The sequence below is a fragment of the Gossypium hirsutum genome, chromosome A11 (genome assembly GCF_007990345.1).
Source record: "Gossypium hirsutum isolate 1008001.06 chromosome A11, Gossypium_hirsutum_v2.1, whole genome shotgun sequence".
NCBI classification, from domain to species: Eukaryota; Viridiplantae; Streptophyta; class Magnoliopsida; order Malvales; family Malvaceae; genus Gossypium; species Gossypium hirsutum.
In genome coordinates this window covers 87039874-87051339 of record NC_053434.1, presented here as the reverse complement: position 1 = coordinate 87051339, position 11466 = coordinate 87039874, and positions in this window count along the sequence as shown.

Below are 11466 nucleotides of genomic sequence, written 5' to 3'. Positions count from 1 at the left end.
GTGCATTACGGATTTAGCCCGGATGGGTAATCTGATTTGGGGTTTGAATTTAGCCTGAACTGGTAATTCAGATCCGAACTCATTAAGGGTGTTTGTCATTATAAGGGATTTAGTCTGGATTGGTAATCCCGACATCACCTTATGAGTTTACCCTACGTGGAATTTAGCCTAGATTGGTAATTCCGCCGTAAGATGTGAGGTTTGCGGGAGTGTATACCTAAAATGATTATCCTTACGAATTGACAGATTATGGATACTCCATCGAGATTTCCTAGAAACTCAACGAGATTAATATGAGATATATGTACAAAATGAGATGTTGAATGATGAGCTCATCTAAGATAAATTATATGGTGCTTTCTTATATGACTAATTCATTGATTGAGTGTATGTGATAGGGAAGCCATTACATGCTTATTGATTATGTGATAGGGAAGCCATTACATGCTTATTGATTTTATTACCCAATTTGGTTGCATGCTAATTACTTGGTAAGTTTACTTTTTGATTATTCAAGCCTTTTTCCTTGCTTTTCAGAGCTCAAGGACTCGTAAGGATTGGAAGACGGTTGGGAAAGCTAGCACACTATTTTGAGTATTTTGTTATATGTGTCATTTGATTTTCCAAATGAAGGCATGTAAAGATATACCTATCTTTTTGTATATGGCCATAGGAATTGGCTTATTTTGAAGTGGGCTATGACCTACAAATCTATGCAGGTTTACACTTCATATGATGGTTTGTTTTCAATTGGCAATGAGTCACAAGAAGGAGCGAATCTTGAATGTGTTAAAGAGACATGGAATCCCCTTAAATACAAGGTGAGAAATAACCTAGCATGTTTGAAACCAATGATATGAGGTTTCCATGTAATAAGTTTTTCCAAGAACATTTATAAGAGTATAATCATGTTTTACTTTGCATTTGACAATCATTAAGTATAAGTGATAAAAAGGTGAATCAAAGGCTTGGAAAATAGCCTATTAGGGTCCACATGGTTGGATATACGGGCATGTTTCTAGGCTGTGTGTGACACACGGGCCACTCCCATGGGTGTGTGGTATGGTCGTGTGTCCCCTGCACCTAAAATTTTAAGTTAGTGTTGTACACGGGCAGGCCACACGGGTGTGTGATCTGCCATGTGCCCCTAATTGTATGATAAGGGTAAATTCAGTGTTGCACACGGGTTGAGGGCATGGGTGTGTCCCAAGCCACACGGGCGTGTGTGACCACACGACCTCACCCATACAGGCGTGTGACCTTTCAAAACAAGAGAAATTTTCTAACTTGCCCCAAGTTTACCGAATGTTCCCAATTTTGTCCTGAACTGCCCCTAAGTATGTTTTAGGCCTTGAAGGCTTGTGTAAGGGATGAAATGTACATGTTTGAAAAGTTTTAAATTTGAGCAAAATTTGATGACTCGATTTAACATGTTTGTGAATGCAAAATCTCGGTAATGCCTCGAACCCTATCCTGGCGTCGGATACTGGTGAAGGGTGTTACACTATACATTTTGATGCCACCAATGTGAAGTGAAAAAGGCCCTTGGAGAGCTTCCCTTAATAATTCCTTTCTCAATTCATTCCCTATTGGTACAAACACTTAATTTTTGAATCTGTGTTCGCCTTCTTTACCAATACTGAAGTGCATTGCTTTGCCTGAGAGTATCTGTTGTCTGAATCATTTGAATTGGATATCTTTCTTCTGTTCTTTTAAAATTTGAGAAAGATGAGTTGGTTTCACTGCCAATTCAGTCAACAATGCTCCATTATTGGTCAGAGTCATTTTAGCTCACATGGACAACAAGGTCGACATCATTTTCCTACTCAAAGCATTTTCCACCATGTTTGTTTTTCCTGGTTGGTACTCGATGATTAGGTCATAGTATTTCAACAGTTCCAACCATCTCCTTTGGCCTGGGTTCAATTCTTTCTAGGTCATAAAGCACTTTAGACTTTTGTGACTAGAAAAGATATGGCACCTTTCCTCATATAATTAATGTCTCAAGAGCTTTAGTGTTAAGACCAAAACTGCCAATTCCAGATCGTGCATGGGTTAGTTCTTATGTGGTTTCAATTGGCGCAAATCATAGGCGATGACCTTCCTTTTTTTGCATAAGGATGCAACCTAGTCCACTTAATGACACATCTGTATATATTGTATACTTAATTCCAGGCTCAAGCTGCACTAACATTAGAGTTTCTGTCAGAACCGTCTTTAGTTTTTCGAAGCTTTGCTGTCATTCATTTCTCCATACAAACTTCTCATTCTTCTTCAATAGTTTGGTGAGGGGTAATGTAACACCCCAAACTCGGCCTGGACGTTATGGCCAAAATTGGGCAATGTCACATTGGATGTTTTTCGTAAAATGCAATATCATTGAAAAAATCGTTCTATATTTAACCTCTTTTGTGATCTTAAATATGATTTTAGGATGTCTCATTCATTTTAAAAATATAAGTCATTTGTCAAGGAGTTAATCATATTAAAACATCATTAATTTTTAAAATTTTATTTCTTGCGAAAGCTCTTAAAACAGGTTGCGTGATCGTGGTATTTTTGAAAAACATTTATCTTTTTGAAAATCCACGTCTTTCTCTACTACTAACAGTTATAAATCAAAACAAATAAAAACCCAACTTAAAGTAAAAATCCATAAAGGCCTTATTACAGTGAAAATACCCAAAATAAAATTACTTATAATTTACAAATCAAATATGAAAGTATGTGTGGTTATGTGAACACCCTTGAGTCCCTTGTAGCACTGATCTGCCTAAGACTAGGGATTACCTGTAGAGAGAAACAGATGGATGAGTTTTATGAAAACTCAATGTCTAATCCCATGTCAAACAATCAAACAGTGAGCAAATATAGTCTGGGCCTAAGCCCATTACAGTAATGATTCAGTCTTAGTTAGGGCCTTAGCCCATTACAATATCAGTATCAGTTTGGGCCTGAGCTCCATTTCAGTGACAGTAACAGTACAGAGAAACAATCAAGAGATCCTACCCAGCCAGCCTCTACACTCCATCTTCGTCCATCCTTGCACTACCAGTTGCGACATTAAACAGTATTTGCAACAGAGCTGCCAGTACAGTACACTTCCTCAACTATAATAAAACCCATCCCATGCAACACATCATGCATCATGTCATGTCATGTCATAATATCATACATGTACTCAATACGTTTAAGATGGCATGCTTAAATACAATTATACATCACATAGGGGCATAATAGTCATTTTATCAATTAGAAGGGTCTAGGTAAACTTACTGATCCAACAGTAGGTCCACATTCATCTCAGGCGACCCGTGCAACCTTAACAATCCAATAGTGAAAATAGGCCCAAGGCCCATGTAGGCCCACATGCCCGTAAGGCCTACACAGCCGATACCGGCCTTGGCCATGTGTATTACACAGCCTGGCTCTATAATTTCCACCCGTCCGTGTAGTTTACCCGTGTGGGGCCCATAAGGCCCGATTCGGTCCAAAATTGCCCAATACGGCCTCATCCTATGAAATCACTCATGACCAACCATATCGACAATACGTTCATGTTTAATCACATGGCCTACCTACACGGCTGCGAGCACGATCGTGTGGTGTCGACATTCACTCATTCCGGCTTTTGCTGATTTTTATAGTTGGAGTTGCGATTGTACACACCTTGTTGCGAACGTGCGTAAATAGTCCAAAAGTACTCCAAACCTTGATCGGTCGATTGAGGTTTGCACATTTAACCCGTTGCAAGAGACTGATTACTAGGCCTTACGGATTACCGAAAACGCAACCCAAACGTAGGGGAAAAGGGATTATTAGCCTTCAAACATACACCAACAGGATTTCGAACACTCCAAATGCCAATCAAAGATCATCAGCCTACTGAGTAACTCTGAACCAATACAAATTTGGAGTTGAGTGCAAGAGAAGGGAAGAATAGGCCAAAAGATGAAGAAGATTAATGGACAGAGGACAAAGGTTCAGCCACAAGAAAGGAGGAAGAAAACGATTGCTAGAGGAGGAGAAGAATGAGAATCGGCTAACAAGGGTGATAGCCGAAAGGAAGAACAAAGCGGAAAAAGTTCTCGTATGAACCCAATCAATATTCGGCCAAAGTTTGGAAAGGTACAGGAGAAAAGAATCGGTAGACAAGAGGATTGTAGGGAAAAGCAAATTCGAAATACAAAATAAAACCAAATGATCCCCGATGTCCCTAGCAAAGTCGGCCTCCTTGCAGAGAAAAATGAAAACAAAAGCCGAAGAATCAGCAGCAAATACCAACCACAGCTTAAATTCTCAAAGCAAGAGTTCAAATTAAGCACTACTCTTCCAGTCCTTTCAAAATCCCCAATTTTCCTCCCCAATCCCCTCAAAACCGACCACTCCTCCCTCAACCACCTAATTCAAATTCTACTCAAACACCTAAGTGTTTTGGTCAAACCACAATACTCCCACGGCAGCAGCAGCAAAATAAAACACTCTACTACGCCCACCCGGACTTGAACTCAAGTCCCCCAGCATTTTGCCACACTACTTAACCACCAGACCAGCCGGCCCATTCTGACATAAAATACCCACATTTATTTAAAAGCCTACTGACTAGAGATAGGGTTTATCCATATTAAAAACAAAACTTTTGCACAAGCCAAGGCTTGAACCCAAGACTTCTCAGACTCTTCCCAAGACACTTAACCATTGAAGCAGACATGCATTTGTGTATCACAAACATACAAAAATAAATACTTAGGATTTTTGGGGCGTTATAACTCTACCCCCTAAAAGAAAATTTCGGCCTCGAAATTTACCTGATCAGAACAGATGAGGGTATTATTGTCACATCACCCCTCAGGTTCCCACGTGGCCTCCTTAGAGCTATGATTACACTAAAGAACCTTCACCACTAGAATAGACTTCTTCCTTAGAGCCTTTACATCACGTTCTAATATCTGAATCGGGTCTTCCTTAAAAGTCAGATCTCGCTTAACCTCAATCTCCTCAACTGAAATAACATGCATGGGATCAGAGTGGTAGTGCCTCAGCATAGAGACGTGAAACACATCATGAATTCGGTCTAACTCTGGAGGTAACTCTAACTGATAAGCAATCGGTTCCACACGTTTTAGTATATGGTAAGGCCCAATAAACCAAGGGCTCAACTTGCCCTTACACCCAAACCTCAGTACCTTCTTCCATGGCTAGACCTTGAGAAAAATGAAGTCCCCCACAGAAAACTAATTCTCTTTACACTTTAGATCTGCATACGACTTCTGTCTATCTGATGCCGCCTTCAGTCGATCCCAGATCAGTCTAACTTTATCCACAACATAAGAAACTAGCTCAAGGCCCAGAGCATGCCGCTCACCCAACTCAGTCCAACATGAAGGAGTACGACACCTACGACCATATAATGCCACGTAAGGTGCCATTTGTATGCTAGACTGATAGCTATTGTTATAGGCAAACTATGCTAGCGGCAAGCAGTCCTCCCAACTACCTCGAAAAGCAATCACACAACTCCTTAATATGTCCTCTAGTATCTTAATCACCCTTTCTGACTACTATCTTTTTGAGGATGGAATGAAGTACTGAAGTCCAATCTTGTACCCAGAGCTTCATGCAACTTCTTCCAAACTCGAGAAGTGAAACGAGGATCCCTATCAAATATTATGGAAATCGGTACCCCATGCAATCTCACTATCTCAGAGACATATGGTTTAGCTAGCTTTTGCAAAGAGTAATCAGTACGAAATAGTATGAAATGGGCAGATTTGGTCAATCGATCCACGATGACCCATATTGAATCCTTATTAGTAGACGTTAGGGGCAGCCCACTAACGAAGTCCATAGTCACTCTCTCCCACTTCCAAAGTGGAATTTTAACTGGCTGAAGCATTATTGAAGGTAACTGATGTTCAGCCTTAACTTGCTGGCAAGTCAGACATTTACCCACAAAGTCGGTAACTTCACGTTTAAGACCCGGCCACCAATATAACTCACGAAGGTCTCGGTACATCTTATTTCCACCAGGATGCATGGCATAAGGACTACTATGCCCCTCTCACAGTATAGACTACCTCAAATTAGTATCTTTCAATACATATATTCTCCCAAAAAAACAGAGCACCCCTTCGCTATTCAGTCCAAAATCCACAGTATCACCCCTCTCAACCTATTGGAAATGAAGACCCAATGACTCGTCCTCCAAATGTTTAACTTTAATCTACTCAATCCACGTCGGTTTAACTTGAAGGTCGGCCAACAAACTACCATCATCAAAGAAACTGAGGCGAACAAACATTGCCCTCAGATCAGTCATAGCTCTACGGCTCAGCCCGTCCGCCACCACATTAGCCTTCCCATGATGGAATTCGATCGTATAGTCATCGTCTTTAAGCAGCTCAACCCATCTACGCTGCCTAAGATTTAGCTCCTTCTGAGTGGGGAGATATTTAAGGTTCTTGTGATCCGTGTAAATGACACACTTCTCACCGTACAAATAATGCCTCCAAATTTTCAGTGCGAAAACCACTACAACCAACTCGAAGTCGTGCGTCGGATAATTCGCCTCATGAGTCTTAAGTCAACGAGATGCATATGCTACGACCTTACCATCTTGCATCAACACACATCCCAAACTAACTTGTGATGCATCGTTGTAGACAGTAAACTCCTTTCCAGACTCTGGCTGAATCAAGATAGGGGCCTCAGTTAGAACATTCTTGACCTTCTCGAAACTCTTTTACTATGAATTAGTCTAGCTAAACGGCACACCCTTATGCAAAGACTTAGTCAAAGATGCTACAACCAATGAAAACCCCTTAACAAATTGCGATAATACCTTGCCAGTCCCAGAAAACTGCGGATCTCGGATACCGTCTTAGGCTGCTTCCAATACAAAATAGCCTCAATCTTTAGAGAATCAACCCTAATTCCTTCAGCAAATACCACATAGCCCAGAAATGTTACCTCTCGCAACCAAAACTCATATTTACTGAACTTGGCGTACAGTTGTTTCTCCCTCAAAATCTGCAGAACTACCCGGAAATGTGCATCATGTTCATCTTTAGTTCTCGAATACGCTAGAATGTCATCAATAAAAACAAGAACGAGTTGATCCAGATAGGGCTGGGGTTCATCAGATCCATAAAAGCCATTGCTGCATTCGTCAATCCAAACGGCATCACTAGGAACTCGTAATGACCATAACGAGTCCTAAACGCTGTCTTGTAAACATCAGTCTCTTTGACCCTCAATTGATGGTACCCTAATCAGAGATCAATCTTAGAGAAAATTAAAGCTCCTCGAAACTAGTCGAACAGATCATCTATCCTCGGTAGGGGGTACTTATTCTTAATGGTCAATTTATTCAATTGTCGGTAATCAATGTACATACGCATGGATCCATCATTCTTCTTCACAAACAAAACTGGTGCTCCTCATGGAGACACACTAGGTCGGATGAACCCATGATCTAATAATTCTTGAATCTGAGCTTTAAGCTCTACAAGCTCCTTCGGTGGCATTCTATAATGGGCGATGGACACCAGAGCTGTACCAGGTAGAAGCTCAATCCCAAACTCAACTTCATGGTTTGGAGGTAAACAAGGTAGCCCATTAGGAAAGACTTCCAGAAAGTCTTTAACCATTCTGATATCTTTAACAAAAGGAACCCTAGAATCTGAAACACTAATGTACGCCAGGTACGCCTCACAACACTTACAAACCAGCTTCTCAGCCCTTAATGCAGAAATCACATTTGACAAGTAGTTCTGACATTCCCCAATTAAAACTACCTCGTCATCCTCTGCAGTTTTTAATTCCATCCGTTTAGTAGCACAATCCAAGTTCACTCGACGTTTAACTAGCCAGTCCATTCTTAGTATTAAGTCAAATTCTCCAAAAGGAAGTTCCATAAAGCCCGCCAAAAAGATAACTCCTTGAACCTCCAAAGGTACGTCTCTAAATAGTTTATTTACCCTCACAACTACCGCAATAGACACAACATAGTAACCTCACTCGTAGTGCTCTCCACTAAGATACCTAGTGTCCTAGACACAGTACAAGCTATATAGGAATGACTAGATCTTATATTTATCAGTGCAGTATAAGGTACATTATAGATAAAGAATGTACCTGTGATAACATCTGGAGCATCTCTATCCTCTCGGCGACATGCAGGATAAAAAAGAGTTGGCTGCGTCACCTCAGTATGACCAACACCTCTGCTCGATGCCCTCTGACCACGGCCCAAACCATTACCACCTCTGGCCTGACCATGACCTTTTCATGGCTACTGAACACCCCTTGGCGGCTGTACAGTACCCAAACCTATAGCTTGCACCTGATTGGGCTTCCGTGGACACTCCCTGATATTGTGCTTCAATGATCTGCACCTCAAACAAGCCCCAGTCCTTTTCCAACACTCGTCCTGATGAAGTCTCCCAGAATTAGCATAGGGCTGCAGCCTAGTAGCAGCAACAAGGGCCCCAACTGCGACTGGCCTATCAACTCTGGCCTTTTTCTTAGGCCCCAGAAAAGAACTTGAGGGCTTTGAATCCCTCTTGTTGTGACCTCTCTCTTTCTCACGATTCTGACACTCAGCGCGCTTCACTTTCTTAACTATCTTTGCCTTATCTACCAAAGCAGCAAAATTTCGCTCCTTCTATAGAGCTACCAGAACCCGTAAACTATCCTGAGACCGTCGTCGAAGTGAACATACCGCTCATACTCAATTACCACCATCCCTCGTGCATAGCGGCTTAATCGCAAAAATTCAGCCTCATATTCGACCACTAATTTATCCCCCTATGTCAGATTCAAAAACTCTCTCCTCTAGGCATCTAGATAACTAGAACCCTCATACTTCCCCTAAAAGGTAGTCTTGAAGAATTCCCAGGTCAGTCGATCGGGCTGAGTGCCCTCTTTAACCGTAAGCCACCACTAGTAAGCCTCATCTTTCAGTAGTGACACTACACCCCTTAGTTTCTGCTCGGGGGTGTAGTCGAGATCGTCCATAATCCTCTCTGTGGCCTCAATCCAATACTCAGCCACATTAGGGGTAACTCCTACAATACCCTTAAAAATCTCAGCTCCATTAGACTGGAGTCGTTCCGTAACCGACCCATGACCCACAACACCAGTATTAGGTCCAGTGACCCTATCCAAAATTTGCAACATAGCTTGGGACAATGCATCGTCCCTAGCCGCAGGATCATGAGACCCAGTTTCAGTCACAAGTGAAGCTGGTGCTTCCTTAGCTTCAACATTAGGCATGTGGCTAGATGACGAAGACCCAGCTCGAGCGCCTCTACGACCTCTACTGTGGCCTCTTGTTCCCCTTCCACGAGTACCTCTACTGCTCATTATTGATTTGCGTTTTATCTGTATTAACAGTTTTAGGCATCAGCTTATAGTTTCGGCATTTATTATTTGATATTTTATGGAAACAGTATTAATAATTCAGAGTTCATTTTTGTAGATCGCAGTCTTACTACAATTTTTAGTTTACTCTAATAGAGTATTTCAGTACAGTCTACTACCTACAGTAGTTTCAGTATTAAGCAAACAATAGTTTCAGAAGACTTACAGAATCAGTGCCGGAGACTCGGTGTACCACACATTCAGTAAAACATTTCAAAATACTTTAAATCATTTGAAACAGTTCTTTTTAGAAATTCCAAGTTTTTAAAGAAACCTAAATCCACAGCTGAGTTTTGTAACCCGACTCTGATACCACTAAATGTAACACCCTAAACCCGGCCTGAACGTTATGACTGAATCAGGCGATGTCACATTCAGTGATTTTCCTAAAATGTAATATTGTTGAAAAACCAGTTCTATATTTAACATCTTTTTGATCTTAAAGATGATTTTAGGATGTCTCGTTCATTTTCAAAATATAAGTCGTTTCTCAAGAAGTTAATCATATTAAAATGTCATTAATTTTTAAAATGTTATTTCTTGCAAAAGCTTTTAAAACAAGTTACGTGATCGTGGTATTTTTGAAAAACATTTATCTTTTTGAAAACTCACGCCTTTCACTACTACTAGCAGTTAAAAATCAAAACAAATAAAAACCCAACTTAAAGTAAAAATCCATAAAGGCCTTATTATAGTGAAAATACCCAAAATAAATTACTTATAATTTAAAAATCAAATATGAAATTATGTGTGGTTGTGTGGCCACCTTTGAGTCCTTCGCAGCACTGATCCACCTGGGACTGGGGATTTACCTGAACAGAGAAACAGATGGGTGAGTTTTATGAAAACTCAGTGTGTAATCCCATGTCAAACAATCAAACAGTGAGCAAATACAGTCTAGGTCTAAGCCCATTACAGTAATGGTTCAATCTTAGTTAGGGCCTTAGCCTATTACAATATCAGTATCAGTTTGGGCCTAAGCCCCATCTCAGTGACAGTAACCATATAGATAAACAATCAAGAGATCCTACCTAGCCACCCTCTACACTCCATCTCCGTCCAACCCTACAATCTATGTAAGGATATAATCAACCCACCCATCCCTACACTCTAGGTAGTACTAGTTGCGACACTAAACAGTATTTGCAACAGAGCTTCTAGTACAGTACACTTCCTCCAACCATAATAAGTCCCACCCCATGCAACACATCATGCATTACGTCATGTCATGTCATAATATCATACATGTACTCAATACGTTTAAAAAGGCATGTTTAAATACAATCATACATCACATAGGGGCATAACAGTCATTTTACCAATTAGGGGGGTTCTTCGTAAACTTACTAACCCAACAATAGGTCCACAGTCGTCTCGGACGACCCGTGCAACCTTAACAGTCCAACAGTGAAAATGGGCCCAATGACCATATCACGGGCCCATGTGGACCCACATGCCTGTGTGGCCCACACAGCCCATACTAGCCTTGGCCGTGTCTATTACACATCCTGGCTCTATAATTTTTATCCGTCCGTGTGGTTTACCCGTGTGGGACTCACATGTTCGTGGGGCTTACATGGCCCGATTCGGCCCAAAATGGCCCAATACATCTTCGGCCCATGAAATTGCTCATGATCGGCCATGTTGACAATACACCCATGTTTAATCACATGGCCTACCTACATGGCTATGAGCACACCTGTATGGCATCGACATTCACTTGTTTTGACTTTTGCCAATTTCTATAGTTGGAGTTGCAATTGTACACACCTTGTTAAGAACGTGCATAAATAGTCCAAAAGCACTACAAACCTTGATTGATCGATTGAGGTTTGCACACTTAACCCGTTGCAAGAGATAGATTACTAGGCCATAGGGACTATCGAAAATGCAACCCAAGCATAGGGCGAAAAGGGATATCAGCCTTCACACATACACCAACAGGATTTCAAACACTACACATGCCAATCAAAGATCACCAGCCTGCTAAGTAACTCCGAACTAGTAGAAATTTAGAGTTGAGTGTAAGAGAAGGGTAGAATC